The sequence below is a fragment of the Phyllostomus hastatus genome, unplaced genomic scaffold (genome assembly GCF_019186645.2).
Source record: "Phyllostomus hastatus isolate PE091 unplaced genomic scaffold, TTU_PhHast_1.1 phas_contig_34, whole genome shotgun sequence".
Lineage (NCBI taxonomy): Eukaryota > Metazoa > Chordata > Mammalia > Chiroptera > Phyllostomidae > Phyllostomus > Phyllostomus hastatus.
Genome location: NW_025333857.1, coordinates 52,480,844 through 52,505,409, shown reverse-complemented (window position 1 = coordinate 52,505,409; position 24,566 = coordinate 52,480,844). Strand labels below are relative to the sequence as shown.

Sequence of the window (24,566 nt, the reverse complement as noted above, 5' to 3'; positions counted from 1 at the left end):
GTTAGAACATGTGGTTTTAAATATTTTATTTTGCATTTCTGCATATGCTAGTATTGAATGTATCTCTCAGATACATATGCTCTATGCTGTAATTGTTTTGACTACAATCTCCAGAGTTAAATTTATTGAAACTTGTTTTGTGTCCAACCATGTGGTCTGTCCTGGAAAATATCCCATCTGCACTTGAAAAGAATGTAAATTCTGCTGCTTTGGGGCAAAATGCTCTGAACATATCAATTAAATCCATCTGGTCTAGTGTGTCATTTAAGGCCACTGTTTCCTTGTTGATTTTCTGTCTGAAAGATCCATTTGTTGATGTCAATGGGGTGTAAAATCCCCTTTTATAATTGCATTACTGTTGATCTCTCCTTTTATGTTCATCAAGATTGACTTTATATAATAGGTGTTCCTATGTTGGACACATAATGTTTAGAAGGGTTATAGTCTCTTGTTGGATTGATCCCATTATCATTATGTCTCCTTTTGTTCTCTTTATATACCATTTGTTTTAAAGTCTATCTTGTCAGATGTAGATATTGCTACCACAGCTTTTTGTTTCTATTTCCACGAAATATTTTTTTCATTCCTTAGTTTTAGTCTGTGTGTATCTTTTGTTCTGAGGTGGGTTTTTTGTAAACAGCATATATATGGGTCTTGTTTTCTTATCTATTCAGCAACCCTGTGTCTTAACATTTACATTTAAAGTGATTATTGATAGATATGCCTTTATTGCCATTTGCTTTTTATTGTTAGGTCTTTCTTTCTTTCTTTCTTTCTTTCTTTTCTTTCTTTCTTTCTTTCTTTCTTTCTTGTCTTGTCTTAACAAAGTCCCTTTAAAATTTCTTGTAATACTAGTTTGGTAGTAATAAACTCCTTTAGCTTTTTCTGGCCTGAGAAGCTCTTTATTTCTTCTTCTATTTTAAATGATAGCCATGCTGGGTAGAGTAGTCTTAGTTGTAGGACCTTGCTTTTAGTCACTTTGAATATTTCATGCCAATCCTTTCTGGCCTGAAATGTTTCTGCTGAGATACCAGCTAACATTCTCATGGGAGCTCTCTTGTTAGTAACTGTCTTATTCTTTTTCTTTAACCTTTGCCATTTTAATCATGATGTATCTTGGTGTGGGACTCTTTGGGTTCATCTTTTTTGGGAATCTCTGTATGTCTTGGGCTTTTGTGTCTTTTTTTTTTCACCAGATTAGGGAATTTTTTAATTATTATTTCTTCAGATAGGTTCTCAGTCCCTTGCTCTCTCTGTTCTCCTTCTGCTCCCCCTCTGATGCCAATGTTGTTACACTTCATATAGCCCCAAAGGTCCCTTAAACTATCCTCATTTTTTAAATTATTTTTTTTTATTTTGGCTGCTCTGATTAGATGTTTTCTTCTACTTTTGTCTTCCAAATCACTGATTTGATCTTCTGCTTCATCCAACCTACTCTTTATTTCTTCTAGTATATTCTTAATTTCATATACTGTATTCTTCATTTCTGACAGATTCTTTTATATGGTTTCTAAGTGTTTTTTTATGCTGGTATAGTTCTCATTAAGTTTCTTATAGTTCTCACTAAGTTCCTTGAACATCCTTATAACCATTTTTTAAAACTCTGTATCTTATAAAAGTCTTGCTTTCATTTTATTTAGCTCTTTTCCTGGAGATTTCTCATGTCCTTTCATTTAAGGCATGTGTCTTTGTTTCCCCAGTTTGTCTGCCTCTTTGCATTTTCTAATACATATTAGGTAGGTCTCAGTTTTGATAGGGTGGCATTGTGTAATACATGTCCTGTGAGTGCTCCAGAAACATCCCTCCTGTGAGTTATGTGATCCTTCCTGCTGTAATTGAGTTTTGATTTTTTTTGGCCTATTTTACATGAGATTGACCTCGATGGTGGCTTACTATGAGCATAAACTCAACCACAGAGTTTGAGCTACTGTATAGGTACTGACCATTTGAAGCAAAATTAGCCTCAGCAGGGTCTGGTGCCTACAAAGATCTCCCTTTGATATGCCACTTGTGAAACTAATTGGAGCCTGCTGTAATATTGTCTGAAACTGGCCACTGGGCATGTTGGTTTTAGGTCCTTTGGGGAGTGACTCTGGTCTGTACCAGACACTGCATGTAACTAGCCCTAAGAAACCTGTTTGAGACTACAAAGTGATCCGCAGTTTGTGGCTGCCTCTGGTCAGCCTAGCTGTGCACGGGAAGGGCCAAGATGTGAAACTACACTGGCTTCCACCAGCACCAAGTCTGGGTGTAGTTCAGCAAAAGGCCCAAGGTACTCTGAAATCTGCCTGCACCTGCCTCTGCCTGCCTGCTACCTGTTAGGCTCAGTCACTGAAAGGGCCTGTGGTAGTACTCGAGTTGCATGAAAAAGGTTCTCAGTGAGTCACCAGGTGAGGCGAATGGTGTTCAACAGATGGATACAGGTTCATTTTTGGTGCCAGTGCTGGATATGATGGCACTCAGCAAAAGTCCTAGTGTATGCCAAATCAAGCTGCCACCTGCCAAGTGCTTGCAGAACTTTATGATGGGCAGGGTCTCAGGAAATCATCAGGCTGAGTCCTATAGAGTTTATCAGGCCCAAACAGACCAAGATTTTGCCATGTAAAGGGAGGGCTCTGCACTAGTTGGCATGTGATAGAATAATGACCCCTGACCTGGAGCCACACAACTCAGTCTGTCCCAGATTCTGCTGGGAGCCTGAGATCAGCAGGGCAGGTGAGCCAGGAGTCAAGAGGGTGGGCCTAGTGGATCTCCCATGAGGAGAAGTGCTGGTCAGCCATGTGGGGATGAGGGAGGACTGGCCTCCACCTCAGAGCCAAACGACTCAGTCACTGACACCCCCTAAGACTGCCCAGACCTCTACATGCCTACCCAGCCAGCTAACTTCTCAGCAGGATATGAGCTTCACAGGGTGGAGACAGGTTGTCCAGAGAATGGTCTATAGCATTCCCCCAGGCTAATGCCTTAAGGAGGGGAGTGCTCCCTCCAAGAAAGATGGCAGTGTGGGTAAGGGACTCATCACAGGGATCCTGGCGACTGCCCCTTCAGTTCTCTCCCCAGACCCCGAAACCCCAGGTTCTCCTCACATGAATCTAGTCTGCTCTACCTCTCCTCTGAAAGGGTGAATGACCTTAAATTAGATTTGGTGCATTGACCCTTTAAGAGGTTGTTTGTGTCTCTAGCAGACTGCTTTCCCTCTCTAGTGGACAAAATTCTTGCTGATTTTCACAGCAAGATGTTGTGTAGGTACCTCTTTCCCAGTGCTGGTGCTCTGGGCTGGGCAGTATGATGTGGGTATGACTCTATACTTCTCAGGGAGAACATTTTCATCTCAGATATTCCTCTAGGATCTCAGCCAACACTCTTGGAAGCAGGGCCAGCCCCTTTTGTATTTCTGTTCTTTCTATGAGTCTTGATGTGGCTCCTTCTGTAAATCCTTGGTTATAAGATTTCTGTTCTACTGTTTAACTAGTCCTCAGTTGGTTATTCAGGTTTATTGTTCTATGTTTTAGTTGTAATTCCAGTTAGGTCCTGGTGGGCGTGGGGGTGAGGGGTTGGTTGAGGATAGCTTCCATGTACTCCTCCACCATCTAGAATCTCCAAGATTTCTTTTTACATTTTGTATACAAGTCCTTTGTTAGGTTTGTGTTTTGCAAACATTTTCTATCACATTTCTGCTTGTCTTCTGATTCTCTTAATACTATGTTTTGAAGAACAAAAGTTTTTAATTTTAATGAGGTCCAATTTAACTTTAAAATTTTTAATATGATTTTAAAACATAATTTTAATGGTATACTATATAAGAATATTATGTTTCCCAAATCCCTATTAATGAAAATTTAATATTTATCCAGATATGTGCTACTCTAATTCATATCTCTGTCATAAAGTTTGTGCACATCCATAATGTTTCCCTAGGATAAATTCCCATAGGAGAAACTATCAATATTATGTCAAAATTTTAAATTTTATGTATATTGCTTTTGCAATGATTACCTAACATTTAATAGTTCTTAGGAAAATATGTTTCCTAGCAAGCATAGGATACTACATTGTGCTTTTACTTCTATCAGTTCTTTATCTGTGTTTTTATTTTCACCACCTTGGTTATAAGTGATGTTGAATATTTGGTTTTAATTATTGACTATTTGTTTTCTTCCTTTATCTCCTGTTTATGTCACATGTTTCATATACCATTTTATTTTTCAGGTAATTTTCTCAAAAATAAAATGTATGTCTGTGTATAAGGAGAGAGAAAGAGAGAGACAGAGGTAAAACTTTTTGGAGAACTCTTTCTCTTGAAACTAGGCCTATATCTAAAAAGGCTTTGGAAAACCTAAGTCCCATGAACTTCATGATGCTATCTATCCTCATGTAATTATAGAGTGAGTCTACAAGAGTCTACAAAAGGCTAGAAGTGCCCTAAAATTTTTTAACCAGCTCAAGCTCTAGAAATCCAATACTCTAATCTTACTTAACCTGAAATCCATAATCCTTAATTCAGTGAAACACCACACATCACACACTTTCCCTTGGTTAACTATTAAAAATGGCAAATACCCCAGGGATACCACTCTTGTTTCAAATTTTGGAGTTGTCTTCCTTTAATAGTCAATTTTGAAGACTCCAAGCAGAGCCTAACCACAGAAATAGCTAAAGTGTCTAAAATACTATTGCTTAGTTTTATAGTCCCTAGTATACTTTAAGGCAAGTGTGAGTGGACCAAGTTCCTACTAATTTAGCTGGGCAACTGAGACTCTTGCATCTTCGCTAGATACCAATACAGTATCTCAGAAGCAGAAAATAGTATATGAGCTCAAAGATGGATCTCCAAATCTATACCTTAACACATTTTGAGTAAAAGGAAATAAAATAATTATATTCAGATCCTCTTCGAGGCTTGTCTGAGACACATCTTTTTAGCAGCCATTGACAAATATCAGGCCCAAGGGAGTTGATAGGATTAGAATTCTGTGATTATCACATTTCTTTAACATGATATTTCGGGAAGGTATTTTCAAGATACAGGTCTAACACACTGGTCCTTAGCAAAGAATTTTCCAAGAAAAAATACAAGTTTACATTGGAGATATTGTGGGTTTGGCTCTAGATCATTGGAATAAAGCAAGTCACACAAACTTTTTGGTTTTACAGTGTAAATAACAGTTCTGTGTATGCTATACTGTTCTATTACCTATGCAGTAGCATTATGTATTGAAACAAAACAAAACAATGTACACACCTTCATTACAAAGAAACTTGATTGCTAAAAAAGAAATGCTAACCATTATCTGAGCATTCATTGAGTCATAATCTTTTTGCTGATGGTGGTCTTACCTTCATTTTGTAAAGAATGCAATATATGCAAGGCACAACAAAGCACAGCACAACAAAATGAGGTATGTCTATATTCTGAACATTCATTAGATAACTTACCCCAAACCCCAGTGTGTAAAAAATTGAGATTCTATTATATATAAATTTTATCCCTGAGTAGAACTGGAACTTACCAGTGGATATTCTTTTCTGGGTTAGAGTTAAATTATATCAGTTAAGTCCTAGTTTGGGGGGACAAAGCTCAAAAGATAATTCATATTTAAAGCCTAAAACGAATGTTTCCCTGGTATTGAGACATGGACATAAACAAATATTAGACTGAGTTTGTAGTCATGGCCTAGTCAAATGCCATATTTTTCAGACTATAAATGCATTCCCCCCCACCCAAATTTGGGAGGAAAATGGGGGTGTGTCTTATAGTCAGAATGTAGCTTACCTGGCTTGCTGTGGGGGTGTGCCTATGTTATTAAATATTTTACCACATTTTTTTGCTTCAAAATTTTTTTCCTATTTTCTTCCTCTAAAACCTAGGTGCATCTTAGAGTGTGAAAAATTCAGTATACTAAAGAGTGAAGGCCAATTATGAGGAGTAATATCAGATATAAATCAAGTACCATGTTATGAAAATCCAAAGAAATATTCTCTAGGTGCCTAGTGTGCCCATGAAATAATATCCTTCTGTCATTATTGAAGTTTCCTTTGTATGAATGATAATCCTTACATAAAAATGTAACATGATCTAACAGATTATTAGAAAGGATATTAATAAACAGATAAATTACATGATATGAACAGGACTGAGGTAAAAATGTTGTACCTTGCGACTAGTGACTGTAGGGACAGGCTACCTACCCAAAGTTCAAGGGAAGAGAGTAGTTAGTGAAACGCAAAAGACATAGCTGTATGGACAGGACAGCCCCTCAGAGGGGCTGTGGACTTGACCTGAGGTGCTGCCAACCTACATGGCGCTGGCAAAAAGGAGCGATGGGGCAGCCGGAAGAATTTACCCTTTACCTGCATTTTCCTTCCTTCCTCTGATACTCTGTCAGTGTTCCCTCTTGCTTACATCAAACTAAAGCAACATGTCAAGGGAGTTGTTTAAATCAATGCAAGATTATTAGCTTCTCTAGGCACAGAGCAGAGAAAAGGTAGTGAGGGTAAGAAGTGATTCATCTTACTGTAAAGGGAAGCTTGAGTCCAGGCTTCCAAGCCCAAACTGCAATCCAACAGGATGAATAAAGGAATTAATCAGGACACTTTTGCAGAGATGAGCACCAGGAGCTGAGAGTTATCCACAAGCGCATGCAGAGCAGAGTCCAAAATACAAACTCAGCCAGACAGTGCAGTAAGTGTTGTCATGGGGAAGTGTTGGCAGAAGGGCAGATTCTAACGAGAAGATGCTCTGAGAGATTAGAGTCATCCCACAGTCGAAGGAGATGGATGCGGGGCAGCCCTGTGTGGTCTCTTCCTGTGTGGTTCAACACACACAACTGCTTTTGAGCCATGAAAGGAACACAGTTGGCATAAGGAAATGTTTAAAAATTAATTTACATTGCCAATCTGGGTGCAGTAAAATAAATCCACTCATATATGACTAGAAACAGTGAAAATGCTAATACCCACCCTGGAAACCCACTGTAGAGAGAGCCCTAAAATGTTCATACTGTTTGACTTAAAATAAATGTTGTTGAGTGTTTCATATTTATTTTTAATAAAAATAGATTTAGTAAGTAACGCTGCTGACAACACCTCGGTGTGGATTTTTGGTAGGATATGGTACAGCCGAGCTGTGTTGAGATTGCACTGGCTGTGCTGGTCTTGCAGAGCTGAGGGACGAAACTGGTACATTTGACACATAAACCAGACTGTGTCCATGAAAAAAAAAATGCTACAGTGACAGCTGGATGATAACCTTCCAAAAAGGTTGTCAAAGAAAGGAGACTTAAAAAATCTGTGGGGAGCTGAGATCCTCAACCAAAGGGGTTGGAGTAGTCAGGAAAGACGTAAACCAAAAGGAGCATGTCAAATGGACAAAGGGGGAGCATATTCAGAAAAATAACAAAACTAACAGTTGTTTCCAACAGTTTGGGGGAGGGTATGGGTGGTAAGATGTGACGAAGACAGAGTCGCTTAATTGATAGAAGCCAGAGATCACGGGGACCCTCTGCTGAGTCTATCGACAAGCACAGGAAGACTGATAGTGCTAATTCAAGTTCATAAGAGGTCTTAATGGTGAATGTGGGCCTGTCTAGGGTCTGGGGCCTCAGAGAAAGGCTCCTATGACAGAGTCAAGGTGGGACCCCATGGGCGAAGCTTGGTATAGCCAAAATTCTTAGGCAGAAGGGTATAAGGAAAGAATCTGCTTTGAATAGCTTAATTTTGTAATAACCCAGTTCAAAGCACTTGAACTCTTGTGTCTTGAGAAGACCCTGGTTAGGAGGAAACATTATGGAACTGAAGTGATTATTTTTCTTCCAGAAAGGGAGTGGGAGATCAATTCAGGAGTTATACATTCTCTTTCTCAGATGGGCAACATAGTAGAAACTACAAGGACTTTGGTGATAGAAAAGATCTGATGTCCAATCTCAACTGTATGATCTTGGAAAAGTTACTTAATTTCTCAGAGCCTTTAATAACAGTAACAATAACAATAAAATAACTCTGAGTGTCATTGTGAGAAACCAATATTATGTATATGAAAGTACTTTATGGACTTCTACATGTCTGCCAGCTAGCTAATGTAATTATGCAAACTTTGATACAAGCACCAGCTCTGAATCACTGTTATGAGTTAGTCATTGTTAATGTTCCACTCTGCTATTTACAAATTAAGGTCTCCTTGCAGGAGAAACGCCACTCACAGATTCAGAACCAGAGACAACTATGCAAAAAGTGTGTCTACACTTGCCTGGAGATACAGACACTGACTATTTTATTAATTGCTTGACAGCTATTGAACTTCAATGCTGAGGGTGATGGACACAGGACCACCTCACCATCAGTTCTTAAGGGAATTATGAGAAGAGAATAATATATACTTTAGAACTTTTTGCTTGGAGCTTTGTTATAACACATAGAAAAAGAAAGGAGATTATATATGGGGTCTAGAATGTGGCAAAAAGAAGCCTAAGGCTCATAATCAAAGTTCAGGGATAAAACTTTCAAAACATTTCATGTTGGTTCATTACAAGGTTCAAATTATAGATTTAACAGATACTACATTCTGTGTTTTAAGAGCCATGATTATAAGAAAGATTTTTTCTTTACATTAGTGATAAAACTTGTGAAGTCCTAATAGAGTCTGGAGTCTAATTAATAAAAATGTACGAATGCTGGTTTCTTTGTTGTGACAAATACATCATGGTAATACAAGATATTAACATAGGGGAATCTGCATAAAGGGAATACAGTAATTATCCGTATTATCTTTGCAACTCCCCTGTACATGTAAAACTATTCTAAAATAAAAAGGTTATTTTTAAAAGGATAGTTTTAACTTCTCACTAAGCATTTCTATGAAAACTCGGAATGCAAATTGGAACTAAACGAATTTGGACTCAGAATGCAAATAGGTACTAAAAGCTGAGACAATCACCAAACTATTATCAAAATTTTAGACACAGATCATCTACTTATCAATTTTTAAGCTAGAAATATATTCACAAGAGAGAAGTGACATGAATTTTGTCACAAGATAAAGAGCAATTGTGACCTAAGGTCTGTATTCCCAATACTCCAAAAAGCTGATTAATCACTTATTGAATTTCTAGAAAGTTTCTGATGTGACAAAAGGCTCTTTTACAGGTCCTTTTCTTCATTAAAATCTCTCCTTTTATATCCATTCTGGTTCAATAATCCACAGTCATACAACAGAATCAAATTTGAAATTTGAATCAAGAAAAATAAGGGAAAGAATGAAAATAGTCAGTATGTCAATATTATTACTGGAGAATATTATACTCAATTCTCTTCTGAGTTAATGTTTGAGAACTCTCAAAAGAAACTTTAAAGGAAAAAATGATCTCACAAAATCATACACTAGAGGAAGTCAGAGAAAAATCATTACTGAAAATAACTGTCTAAGATAAAGATACTAGTCTTATTCTCAAACAGTCTTTGAGATAAGACATAAATTTTCTTACTGTTCAGCCCTGAACAGATGTTTTCCAAAAATGTGGTCCAATTATGCAAATACTTTTTGAATTTAAACCATTGAAGGGGAAAGAGGTCCCCCTAAATTAGGGTTTCCCATTCCCCACGATTACCTACAAGTCTTAATCTCTAGAAGTTTTCTTTTTTCACCAAATTTTCAAAGGTGAATATTTAAATAACTGAGCCAATGATTTGTTACCTTGCTCATGTGACACTTTAAATCTTTAAGAGAAGGATTATGAATCTTGTCACTGAGGCTTTTAAAAATTGAAGGATCGCCCTGGCTGGTGTAGCTCAGTGGATTGAGCGTGGGCTGGGAACCAAAGTGTCCCAGGTTCGATTCCCAGTCAGGGTACATTCCTGGGTTGCAGGCCATAACCCCCAGCAACCGCACATTGATGTTTCTCTCCCTCTCTCTCTCTCTCTCTCTCTCCATCCCTTCCCTCCCTAAAAAATAAATAAATAAAATCTTTAAAAAAAAAATTGAAGGATTGCTGGCTCTCCTATATTGGTAGTGGACATGTTTTACAGAGGGGAAAACAGCTGACAATTGCTAAGTTCATACTTTATCAAATTTCTCATTTAATTCTTTTAGTGAATCATGAAATCAATGAAAAGATAGAGTAGCTGAAAAGCTAAGAAAGCAGCCAGATGCAAAAGTTATTAACTGATTGATATTGAATTCAAACTTGTACCATCCCAAAGACAATCCTCATATGCACCACAATCCCCACAGTCTCAGATATTTCTGTGTGACTGTATGTATTGCCAAACAGTATTTTCTATTCTTTTCAGTGGAAACGTTTACTAGAAATCTGTGAACACACTGGAAGACATTCCAAGATAAGCAGTTTATATGTTAAAGGCAGTCAATAAGAGAAATTAAGGAGCTTGCACTTACAGCCATATGACATTAAGGGAGGAGCTGTAAAGCCGTAAATAAATCATTTCAATGTCAAGTAACATGATGATGAATTGCATAGTAGAGTATGTTAATATTATAAATAGAAAAAGCTTCATGATTAACTTTTGGAGAAAATAATCCAAGCATATACATGCTTTTAAATTGTCTATTTTTAAACTGTATTTCTGTTTTTCTTCACTAAGAGAATAGTGAATTTGTCCACAGTAGAATGTTTGGAAAATGTAAAGAATCATGAAAATTAAATTTTAAAAATATATGAGCATTTCAACCACCCAGCAATAACTACCAATGGCATTATGATGTACATATCCTCCATCTTACTTACACACACACATACACATAGATATATGAATGTATCCTTGTCAAGATTATACCATATGCACAGCTTTTACAGGAGAATCTTTCATGTCATAATTTTACCATGTAATATTTAATGAGTCAATAATATTTCAAGATTTTATATTTCTGTTCTATGGAAATAATTGAGCTTACCTTTGTGATTTTAATGCATAATGTAAGTCTTTTTAATTTTTAATATTTTTCTTCTTTTTAATATTTACCTTTGTGGCTTTGATATATAATCTAAGTCTTTTTAATATTTGAGGCTTAATATTTAATATTTACATTTTTAATACTTCTTTTTATTTTAAGAATGTTAGGTCTTTAGAAAAATTCTTACAACAATGCAAGAAATGTTTGTATATACTGAGATGAACCAATTATTATTTTGCCATATCTTCTGCAACTTTCAGACTTGTATATGGGTGTGTGTGTGTATGAAAGTTTCTAAATATTTTAGAATAAGAACATTCTTTTTTGGGTGTGGAGGGGGAGCCCATAGGAGGTGGGCAAGGGCAGGAGTGGGGGTAGGCTACCAACCCGGCAGGGTTGGGCTCCCCTGTGGGCTCCCACCTGCCTGCCCCATCCTGCCCTCAGGATGCCCAAGAAGAAAGCCAGCTCTGCCAAGAAGTTGGGGAAGGGGGAGCCCAAGAGGAGATCGGTGAGATTGTCAGCTACACCTGTTCTGCAAAGGTAAAAATGAAGTCCAAAAAGTTGGCAGGCAAGGATAAATTTGCAGGTAAAAAAGTGCACACAAAAGGGAAAAGGGGAGCAAAGGGAAAATGGGATGAAGAGAGGACCTAAGAAGATCTACCTTCAGAAAATGGAGAAGCTAAAAACGAGGCGAGTCCAGCCTTGCATGAAGCATGAGAGAAAGAAGCCAAGTCTGATCAATGTTATATACCCCATCTTATCAGTGGTCCCCATCTCCCTTCCTGGGCAACCCAGAGGAATATTTTTATCAACTACTTTGTAAATGCAAGTTTTTAATAGCTCTAGAAATACTTTTAAGAAGGAGAAAATTCCACCTCACCCCATTTTTAAATGTAAATACTTTTTTAAGAGGTAAACTCATTTGTTGGTTTATTTTTTGGAAGAACGAACAAATAGTGGGATACTGAATATGAGGGGCTTTGACTGGCTTGGGTGTCAGCTTAACAGTCCGTAGACGGAGGTAGTTTGTATGTCCTATAACATAAGGCAGACCAAGTGACGATTTGGAGCTGGTCGTGCATTTCCTATGTCTTGAACATTTTAAATTACTTCTATTCTCATGTTTTTGGTAGAATTGTTCCCTAAAGAAAACCACTCATTGATCTTGGCTCTACCTGTCAGAATTTTGTGCAACATCTTTGGTGTGATAGTCCAGTTGTCCTAGTAATGTTGTAGGGGGTTTTAAATAATATATTTTCATTTATTAAGCATACAATGTAATAGTCCTACATTCAACCTGATGTTTTGCAAATCTATGTTTTTTTAATTGTTGTTTAAGTACAGATGTCTCCATTTCCTTCCACCAATCCCCCTGCCCCACCCATCCCCACCTCCCAACCTTGATCCTGCCCCTCTTTGGGTTTGTCCATGTGTCCTTCATACATGTTTCTTGACAACCCCTCCCCTTCTGTAACTTTGTTAACAGGCTTGAAGATTGAAAATTTGATTATGTAGTATATGTGATACTAAATTGTAAATTAGTGGGACTCTGATGTAACAGTATATCAACACTTGAAGATATTGGTACTTGATATTGTATTAAGGAAAATTAGCCTCCAAATTTTAAGCTGGAAAGCCACTGGAATAACTGTTTAGAAAAAAATCACAACTACATGACTTTTTAGGGTTTCGGTATGTATGTTAAGAATTGTGTACATACAAATTGAAATGTCTGTGTACTTATCCTCAATTATGAAAGAAAAAAAAATCTTCCTCTTATATTATCTCACACACACAGAGACAGAAGTAATTTAATATCAATATAATAGTAATAGCTAAATTACAGTCCATATTAAAATTCTTCTGCTATAGGTACAATAATATCCATTATTATTTTTGGCTTGCTTGTTTCAATTCAGGATCCAATTAAGGATTATGCATTGCATTTAGTTGTCATGGCTCCTTAGTCAAGGAAGGAAGGAAGGAAGGAAGGAAGGGAGGAAGGAAGGAAGGAAGGAAGGAAGGAAGGAAGGAAGGAAGGAAGGGAAGGAAAAAAAGAAAAAAGCTCCCTAACCCTCTTTGTCTTTGGTGCCACTGAAATATTTTATGCATACAGGACAGTTGTCTTGCAGAATTTCTGTTAGTTTTGTTTTTATTTTGTTGTTGTTACTGTTGTTTGTTTCCTCAATATTAGATTGATTCAACTTTTTTTTTTCAGGATACAATATAATGCTATTTTTCCTTTTTATACACAACATACCAGAGAATACAGGACATCAAACTGGTAAGTCAAACTCCCTTTGATTATTATCGATAAGTGTGACCATTATGTGAAGGCATATTTATAAGATGGCTTCATGGTAAATGCAATTTTCTTTTTTGATTAACAGCCATTCTTTGGAATGATTCTATGAGAGTGTGAATACACCAAATCACTGACAGTCCATACTCCTTTGTGCTCTTTGGTTTTCAAAGCTATTGCAAGATGTTAGCATTTAAATTCTTTCAAGATAATAACATTCCATCTTTTAGTGATTTGGCCGTGGTGAAACTTTTTTCTTTTTTGTTTATTTTTCTGTCATCTTAAAACAATTCAGTTATTATTGGGAGAGACTGGTTTGGAATCAGCTGTATAGATCCCATTTCCCTTCAGAAGTATAGCGATCCATTCTAAATTTGCCTTTGAAATATGGCGCTGAAGCCTGTGTACCAAGTCGCAGGGCGAAAGTGTTCATGGGGAGGTCAGCTGAATCATCACTCAGCCTGAGCTATTCCAACTACCATTAAAATAGATTCTCCTCATTCAGAGAAGCAGATTCTACTATTATCCTTAAAATAATTCTTTCTAGGGTCTTATAACTATTATAGGATAGACTGTCTCTCTGATTTATAATCTAATTAGAGCCCTTTTACTCTTGTGTCTAGGAAAAGGAGACCCGCTTCTCATCTATTGTTAAGGGCCATTTCATATACTCAAGTATCCTAGTAAATCCAAAATCATCCTTTTTTTTTCTGTAGGTCACAGAAGCTCAGTTTCATTTGCTTTATCTCATAGGGGCTATTGCCCAAACTTTTCATCAAATCTGATAGTTTTCATCTGAAATAACTCCATTTTATACTTCACAGTGATGATCCAAATGATGCCCAGAATTTTTCTAATACTGTTAGAATTCTATGTGTGTCTCCTGAGAGAAGTACCCCCTAGCCTCTTATCACCATGGTATGGTACACAAAGGATGAATTAAGTAGCTGAGATGATTCACATGTCTTAAAAACATAAGGTAGCTGCATGCTGCTTTCTACTGAATAGATTCTGTTTTAATTTCCAGAACATCAATTTGGAATCACTGATTTATTATTAACACCCCTTTGACTTGAAATTAACAGGGAAATTTCATTTGTATTTTTCAATTTTCAACCGTCATACCAATTAACATGTATTGAACATTGTATTTCAGGATTTGCTTAGTGTATATAAAACTCAAGGCATAGTAGTTCTACAAAAATGTTTTCTATATTAAGATGTCCTTATAGCTGAAAACGTGTTTTTTACCAATCCGCCCCTAATTCTCCCAGCCTCTAGCCCCTTACAAGTAAGTGATACCATGCAGTACTTTTTTTTTATGTGTCTGGCTTGTTTCACCGAGCTAATGGCCTCATGTTTTATTCATGTTGTCACAAAGGGCAGGATTTTTTCTCTTCTCTGAAGATACAGATATAGATCATATAGATGATATAGGTATAGATATAGATATATTTACACCTTGAGATGTCCTAGGGAGATCAATATGCTTATAAACCAACAGAATAGCAATTATTTATATTGTTTTAATGTTATGTCTTTCATTATCAATCCTTTGACATATATAGCACATCTTCTTTATCCATCTACCCATTAATGGACACAGGTTATTTCCACATCTCAGCTATTGTGAATAATGTTGCAATGAACACAGGATGCAGAGATCTCTTCAATATCTTGTTTTCATTTCCTTTGGTGATATACCCAGAAGTGGGATTAATGTAGTTCAAGTTTCAATTTTGGGGGAAGCTCCATACTGCTTTCCATAGTGGTTGCACCAGTTTACATTTCCACCAGTACTGCACAGGGGTTGCCTTTTCTTCACATCCTTGCCAAAACTGATCTCTTGTTTTCTTGATGAAACCCATTCTAATGGGCATTGTCCTGATGATTCATGATATTGTGAACCTTTCCATGTACCTGGTTGCCATTTGCATGACTTCTTTGTAAAAATGTCTATTCAGTTATTCTGCCCATTCTTATTTGAATTGTTTGTTTGATTGTTTTTGCTATTGAGTCCCTTATACATGTTTAATATTAACCCTTAACCAATATACTATTTGCAATTAGTTTTTCCTGTTCCATAGGCTGCCTTTTCATTTTGTTGATGATTGCTGTGTGGAATCTTTTGGTTGTGGTTTAGTCCTACTTATTTAATTTTTGCTTTTATTGCTTTTACTTTTGATGTCAAGTAAAAAAAAATTACCAAGACTGGCATCAAGGAACTTACATCTCTTTTATTTTCTCTTCTTACATCTCCTAATTTTCTCAGGTCATGGCTGCTGCTACCACTATTACCACACCCAGGCCCTAATGATACTAAATGCTAGGTTACGGAGATCACTAATGTTATGAAGATTTCCAATTAACCTGCTGCTGTCTTTCTTTAACAGAAACTTGTTCCTCATCACCAGCTTTTAGATTACAAAATATAGACATTGTTATTAACACCTCTTTTTACAGTGAGGTTTCTTAGCTATTCCCATCAAGGAGTCTATTTTCCTATTAAATCTGAGGTGGCCTCATGGTTTGCTTTGGCCAACTAAAAGAAGCAGAAGTGATGGTGTGCCAATTCAAAGCCCAAGCCTCAAGAACTATTGCGCACTTCCGTTTACTCTGTTGCATCCACTCTGTAAATATGCCCAAACTAACCTACTGAAGGGTGAGAGACCCCGTGAACCACAGCCATATCTGCACAGTTGTCCCAGCTGAGACCTCTAACTAACAGCAGAACCAGCCCTTACATAATACACAGCTTGCTGCAGTCCAGGGGGTCCCACCAGAGACATTTGTTTTAGCTATGGATTCTCCTTCACCAATACATCTCAATTCCACCTGTAAATATTAAACAGCAGCACTGTACTAATGTTCTGTATTTCTTGTACACCATTACAATACACATTTTGTTGGAGAATCCTAAAAACAAAGTAGACCTTTTACTACCTTTGTTTGTAAAGTGCCTCTCTTTTTTGCAATTGAAAATGGGTAAAATAAGAAATTAAAACAGTTGTCAGAAAAGGGGACATTTCACATGAATACATCATAAATGAGAATATCAAGCATTAACCTACAGTTACGTGATATAAATTGAAATGTAATTTAATAGCAACTGTGCAAGCGAAGTGACAGCAACTGAACGCTCAGGGAAACCATCAATACAAGAGATGTTTATTTATATATGTGTGCTTGCAAGATTATAAAGTAATTGAATTGAATTGATTTAACTTACATGTTTGTGGTAATAAAAAACCCAACATTTTAAATTGTGTTCTTACATTTATTTTAGATATATTACTATAGCATCTTGGGTTTTAAACAACCTACAACTACCAGCCTCCAGTGCAATCTCTCTCATTTTTTAATTAAAATATCCATGAATCACATAAAATATGAAAACTCAGAAGTAAAAAATTAAGTGGAAAGATAGCCTAATGTCAGAATCCAGCTGGAGCAGGGTTGAAAGAAAGAAAATCAGGTTTCAATTCATGGTACCTCCAACTTTTATTCTATAAATAGAGTGCTTCCCCCAATATAAACTTCCTAGTGTCTAAACCACAATCTATATCATGACTGGAGACTTGGAACCTTTACCAATTAAGGATCTATCTCCATCTTGAAAGACTGATCTGTGAAAAGAGTAGATGTATTTCCCTCTAACAATATCCTCTCAATCCAAATATTTCTCCATATAAGCAGGGATCATAATAATAATAATTAAACAGCTATCATAAATTGACTGTTTTTTACCAAGTGACGTTCTAAGTGCTTTAAATACATTATCCCATTTAAATCTTGCAACAAGTCTAGTCTTTACTCAAAGTTGAGGGAAGAGGACTAGAACACTTGTCTGTTTAGGTTGAAGCATATGGACTTTCCAATTCCTACCACTTTCACCTACAAAAATATCAAATTCATATGATTCAACCTAATAGCAAGTAGCATATCCAGACCTGATACCTAAATTTTATGAACTCAAATCCATTCAATCTCAAAAAACAGCAGAGAAGGCGGAAGAAAAGGGGCTGAAACTGTTGCGGTGCAGCAAATTTTAGGAGGAGTTTGACTTCCTGTGAAGTGTCATGGATTAGAGTAATTGGAACAAAACAATGATTATAGCACTGGATGCTGGAAGTAGGAATTTTGCTTTGTGCCACAACACCAGAGAACCATACATAATCAAATAAGCTAGCTTCTCATGACAGGCCCCTATTATGCCTTTAAACACTGCTATAAAACCCCTTGAAAAGTAAGCCATGGTATGGTTTGTGTTCATGAAATAAGAGGAGTGAAAAATAGTGAAAATGAACAGACATTAAACTTTATATATCTTGCTGCCCTATCTTCATAATTTTTTTTTTCAGTTAATTGTTTAATTTACCGTATCAGGATGGGGAGACATGAAGTCTTGGGAGATCTATACAGGAAGATGTTTTGTTAAGGGAGTTTAGGAGGGATTTGATAGAAATGGAAGAAGATGACTCAATAAAATGTTTCAGTAATATGTAAAACATTGCATTTAATCTACCTTTTCCAGATTTCCTACAAAGTCCCTGACTTTTGTTATTGGTAGTTGCTTCACATGAAAATGACACTACATGGGGAAGAGGTCCCATACCAGCGAGGTCATACGGGGCAGGAGCTCTATGGCAACACACTATACTCGGTCTGGTTTCAGCATCCTCCTTGTCTATGCAATTCTGGGATGCAAATGCAAAATGATGGGATCTTTAGAGCCTCCCTGTCCTTATATAGCATGTTTCTCCAGATGTCTTAATATGTAAGATCTGTGTTCTTAAATTCAAGAATCTAGTACATTCTATTTTACTGACAAAATACACAAAATGTTTCCACACATGTAGAATTATAACATATGATGATTCCTTTATAAAATGTAAAATATTTTTAAAATTTGCTTATTAAATATATTTCCTACTACAGTGCAGCTATTTTCCCTTTTGATAACATCAAACATGTAGAAAGAATATATGAAGACAGTCTACTAAATACCTTAAATGAATTAGTAGGTTTTATTTTCTCCATTTGCATATGAAAATTTTGTGCCTTTCAGGGGGTGAAGTACCGTGTTCAAGGTCACATACTTAATAAAAATTATCCAGGATTTGAATTAACCCGGTTTAACCCCAGAGTACCCACTTTTAACAATCACCTTCTACAAAAATTTTACTCAATGATAATTATGTTTCTTGATAATGTGGAATATTAAGCTTTGAATTAATGCAAACCATTTCCAATATGACATATATTCAAGGGTTGGGTCCCTTCATATACAATTTTCCTAGCAAGAGTTAGCATGTTAATTTTGTTTTATTTTAATGATATCCCCAATATCATTTATGGAGCTGATTTTATAAAACTGCAGGTTGTTAGAAAGACTACCAAAATAATGATTACTGGCTGGAAGGTAATGAAATTTTTCAATACTGTTGATAATTACTATAAATGATTATTTTGTATGTATTATGACATAAGCACCATACACTGAAAATGTGGATGCTAACCACATTTGTTAGCCAAAACTGCAATTGTAACAACAAAAATTACACAGGAGAAATTGTAGATAAAGAGACTATTGATGCTAAATTAACTTCTAGATGCTAAGGAAGATACTCTGAAGGTAGAATTTATTTTTTTACATACCAGATAATTTAAGTTAAATTAAACCAAGTATAAGGCAATAAAACATATTGAATTATCCATGAATCTTTTATATGAAGCCACTTTTTAGCTAAAGTTAAAGCTTTAAAGGATTCTTTCTTCTCAGTTCTTAATGCCAATAGATTCCTTATGTCTCATAAATGCTGTGAAGTCATTTCTTCACACTCTGACTTTATTACATGCTTTATTGCAGAACTGAAAAATGAGTGGTTAAAATTTTCATAGAATCTGTATGAATTTCAGATTTGCATATTATAAATTACATAGGCAATAAATACATTTAAACGATATCCACTGTAAGTGCAATCACTTTCTCCCTCCCTATCATCAGTATACACTTTAGTCTTATTAGGTTAACTTAGCTTTGTTTATCAGATTCCTTTTTAAATAATAATTATTAAATAGTTATTTTTAAAATCAGGTTTATTGCTGCTTCTGTTGTGGGAAACTTGGTTCTTCTGGCTAACATAGTGAAGAATTAAAGATCAGCAAGTTGGTTCAAGTTGGTTAGTGTGCAAGCAGAGTTTATTACTAGTACCTTCTCAGGGAAGAGAACAGCAGGTGGAGGTGGGTGGCAAAGGTGTAGGCATAGGTAAAGGCAAAAGGCAAAAGACAAGGCAAGGCACAGGCAGCAAGGTGTCAGGTCCTCTGTCCTGAGGACTCACACAGTTTGCGGGGTGGGGTGCGGGAGTTATGTGTCAATTTGGCAGACCAAGGTGGTACATGTTCTTTCATGGAAAGACATGACCACCTAAATGTATGCCTGTGGAAGGTCTGTTAACCCAGATCCTTATCTTGCTCCAGACCAACCCCTTGTCATCCCTTGTAAAACAGGTACATGGCCAGGGGACAGTTAATCAAAAGTTAGGGCAGTTGACCAAAATTATTTGGGGGCTTTTTCTTTAAGCACCTGTGAACCCCTCAGACCCCTCCTCCTTCTACATTACATTTTTCTTTTCTTAAATTACACTGCTCTTAAAGTGAAGTTAGAAATGAGAAGTATGTTTCCTTTTATTCCAGGGTGACTTAGAGGATAAAAATACAGTTAATATTACAAAATTACAAGGACCTATGGGTACTTTTTACTGTGTAGGACTATTTCACCTTACCTTGTCCCATAAATCAAGTCTGTTTTTTTTTTGTTTGTTTTTTTGCTTGTTTGTTTTTAATCTAACAAAAGAGATTGCCATAATTTTAAAAAAGAAGGCTATGGAGTTCTTTCTTTCAGTCTATTTGATCATCTGTAAATGGAAGTGCTGGGTTAAATGAAATCCTGAAAACTCTGCAGCCTTTTATATTGTACAAAAAGTGGCGCCGCTGAGGCTCTCTCTGAGAGTGGCCCGAGTCTCGTTTGTTATAGGACTCATAGAGGAGGACTCATAGTCAATTTCCATCAGCAGGTTTAGTCAGAACTTTTTCTCTGACCACACTGACTTCGGGCATTTGGCCTTCAATGTGGCAACAGCATCTTTGTTTTTCTGCACTGATGTTCTCAATACTCTGCCTTCTATCCTCAACCCACCTTCTCCCCAGGTAAATAGATAATTGCCCTTTCTCATTAAACAGTTTGCTTTACTGCTTTTAACTTTCTTTTGTAAATATAGTCCAGTGAGGACACTTTCCAGTAGGAAAAGTGGGGAGAAGCAAATACTTTAGATTACTGATCATTTTGCTACACTACTTAATCCCTATCTAGCAGTGATAAATAATCTCTGTCCTTCGACCCCTTTGGCTCATTTATACATGCTAATTTTCTATGGCATAGTCTGTTCCCTTCTACGTACAGTGTAAATTAGGCATCACAAATAACAGCTATACAAGAAGCCAACACGTTTTTCCTTTTGCTTCAGCTATTTTGAATTTGCATTCGGCCATTACAACAGAAAAAAGTCCTGAAAAATAAAAATGAAGTCTATGCATTTAACAGACCTTAAATCATGTAAAAAAAAATAGACAATACCAAACAAGGAGGATTTCTCCAACTTTAGGTGTGAGGGTGTTCATTTACAAACAACAAAGCTACTGGACGAATTGTTGCTTGTTGTATCTTTAACCATGCCCCATTTGTCTACACATGCTAAGGCTTTCGGGTCTTGGTAGGAGGGAAGTCAGGATATTGGTATATTTGCTGCTTATTGCCTTCTTTAATAAAATCCTACTAGAAAAAGCCAAGCTTTTATGTATGCTGCATATGTGAAAGAGAAAAAGGAAAAAATACAGCTTTGTTGAGAAGGGCTGTGGGCTTGGAGTCAGCAATCCAAGCAGTTGCGAGTCAGATAATTATGCCCCTCGTGTAGCTGGAAAAGTCTTCAGATGAACTGTCCAAATTATCTGTCCTCAAATTAACATTAGCACATGAAAGGATGGGGAATTGGAGACAACAATGGGGATAAAATTTACAACCTACCTAAAGCCAGGGACAGAGCAAAGCCAGACGCCTTAGGCTTTGCTAAATGCTTTTCTTCCTGAACTAACAAAGATAATATGTATATCTCTGGACTGCAGTATGGGATCAGAATCAGATCAAGTGGGTCTCACAACCACACCCTATCCTTTCCGAGGTAAACACCAAATACAGATGACTTCACTGAGGGCTGAGGGATAAGCAAGTGTTTCAGAAGTGCTGCTAAGGCAGAAAACCTTAAGGCAGGGTCAAGGTTTAAAGGCCACAATTGATCCACTTCTTTAGTTTATTTACTAGGTCTTAAAGTCAAGAAAATTCAAATGGCCCCATATCCAAGTTTGAAGAAAAAATTCCAGATAAACTCCTACCAAGGAAAGGTCTGGGTTGATTAAAAACAGAATGAAAATAAACGAGTGAACAAACAAAAGTAAGTGCAACTCCAGGTCCTTGGAACCACGTCAGAGGGAAATGAGAGGCTGAAGTTGTGCACCCGCCCCCTCAGGGAAAAAAAAAAAAAAACAGAAAGAGAGAGAGAATCTTTTCTGTGGCAACAAAGATGAGGACACATTCCCTGAAAACAGAAAATTGAGTGAGGGGAAGTGGCCAATAACAGGACAGCAGTAAATTGACTGAACTTGACTCAACCGAGAGAAATTCATGTTACCCAGTGATCCTAGACTCAGCACTAGAAACAGGAGTGAGTTTTCTGATTCTCTGGAAGAGGCAGATCTTTGTTTCACATACATTATTGAAAAGCAATATTTATATTGTATACACAGAAGGAAAGCCTAGCTCTAGGAAGTTTTTTTTCTTTTTAAAAAAGAATATTTTACACTTTCTCCTGGTAACAGAACACTTGGCACCTTTTTCATCTGATGGAATCATATGAGTTCAGTTCCCCAAAATGGTAGGCTAAAAAGGTGTCGACAGAATGAAATTAGAGTCAATTTAAAATCTGAGATGCACCAAGCATCATGTAGCATGCTGCTGCTAAGGATCCCACGTGGAGAGAGAGGCAGAGCTCTGATCACCAGCATGTCTTTAGATCATTTCTGTCTTTTTTATAGATTCATTCCCTATTTGATAAGGCATCGTTCTTCTTTTTTCTTTCAATTTTTTGTCCATGGTTGTTCTTTACCTCCTTGGTATACCAGAGATAGGGCTTAAGTTGAGTAGGGAAGTTTTGTTGGGATTAGGAGCTGCTTATCAGACTCTGGAGCAGTCAAAGCACCTGTAACTTGAACAGGGGATCTAGAAAGAAAAAAACACAATGGCATAGGCCCAAAATTTGAATACAAATTCTTCTCCCAGAAACTGAAAAGTGCCTGACAAGCTTTAGAACTGAGCAGAAATTGATGCTTTGATGCTAAGAGGAAGAGTTTGAAGTCTAAATTTCACTAAGTTCGTGGAGCAAGGTGAAAATCTTGATCTTTATTTACTTGAAAGCTCATCAAGGTCACAGTTTAAGAGTGAGAACCACATATCCAGAGTGAGGGATTCAACCTAAGGCTAAGACAAAAACTGAAATAGGTCCACCCAAACACAACCTAAATCCTGATACTGAAACTTACAAAGAGTCTACATGATTCACCAGTAATTTACCACTTGTGGGAACAAAGACCCACAGTCTTTGGAGAAGTACAATACCCACTATTCAATAAGAAACTACTAGGCATGTAAAGAACAAAAAAAATTGATTTGTATTCAAGGAAAAAAAAAAGCAGCCCTGGCTGGTGTGGCTCAGTGGACTGAGTGCTGTTGTACAAAACAAACGGTCCCCAGTTCGATTCCCAATCAGGGCACATGCCTGGGTTGCAAGCCAGGTCCCCAGTAGGGAGCATATGAGGGGCAACCACACACTGATGTTTCTCTCCCTCTCTTTCTCCCTCCCTTCTCCTTTATAAAAACAAATAAAATCTTTAAAAAATATAGACACAGTCACACAGATGACCTAGACTTTAAATTTAGCAAGATAAAACTGTAAAATAACTATCATGAATATGCACAATAATGTAAAGGAGAATATAAATATGATGGACATGGAGAATCTGAAGAGAAATTTCAATTCTAAAATTGAAAAATATAATACATGAAATCTTCAGATTGGCTTAGTAGCAGTATTAGACATTGCAAAAGAAATGCTAAGTAACTCTAAAAACAAATCAATAGCAATTATTTAAAGTGAAGCACAGAGGGAATAAAGATAGAAAAATAATAGTATCATAATCTGTGGGACAAGACCAAGAGATCTAAAATACACGTAACTAGGTTCCTAGAAAAAGAAGAGAGAGGGTAAGGGGCAGAAAATACGCATGTACATATAATATTTGAAATTTCCCAGTTCTGACAAAAGACCAAAACCTCACCAGTTTGTGGTGCTTCATAAACCCTAGGGAGGAGGAAAACAAAAACCACAGTATTCATGAGAAGAGATGCTAAGTGGCACTAATCAAGGATATGTAAATAAAATTAGAATGAGAAATCATTTTATGTCTACTGTAGAAACTAAAATTTGAACATTTGTAATATCAAATATTGGTGCAGATGTAGCACCTTAGGTATTTATCCAAGAGAAATGTAAACATATATTCACAAAAATACTTCTACAAGCAAGTTAGCAGCAGCTCTATGTATAATCACCAAAAGCTAGGAACAATGACGGAAATGTTCATAGTGAGGTGAGTGGCTCATTCTTATGATGGAGCAAGTAGAAAGTGCTGATGCCTGCTATAACAGATGAATCTCGAAAGAAAAAACACACCGAGTGAAACAAGTCAGATGCAAAACTTACGTGTGATGTGTGAGGCCAATTTTATAAAGTTAAAGATCGGGCAAAGCTAATCCGCGTGATAAAAATCAGAACAGTAATTGCCTCTGCTACAGGTGGATTGGTTTTAATGGGGCATGAAGGAACTTTCGGAGGTGATGAAAATGTTCTATATCTTAATTGTGGTGTTACTTACATGGATGCATTAATTTTTCAAAGCTCATAGAACTCTGCATTTTGCTGTAGGTAAATTATACCTCTGTAAAAATTATTATGAAAAAGAATTTCAGAACAAAGTCTTTAGACAGCATATTCATTATATATTAATTTCTTAGTCCCTGTTTCCTAATGTCATCTATTTAGAATTTTATTTTATTTGTTTTCTGTTACTTGTTTGTGTTTGTGTTTAAACATATTGTATATTTAGAGTCAGTAGAAAATATAAATCTTTCATGCAATATAGGGCTTAAGTTTAGCATTGCAGTATATCAATATATTGATTACCCTGTAT

The 24,566-nt window shown here is 36.5% G+C and overlaps 1 pseudogene; it reads left to right on the top strand.

Annotated features, from left to right (window-relative positions):
- The first annotated feature begins 11,351 nt into the window (after positions 1-11,351).
- Positions 11,352-11,743, top strand: LOC123819603 (annotated as a pseudogene).
- The last annotated feature ends 12,823 nt before the right edge of the window (positions 11,744-24,566 follow it).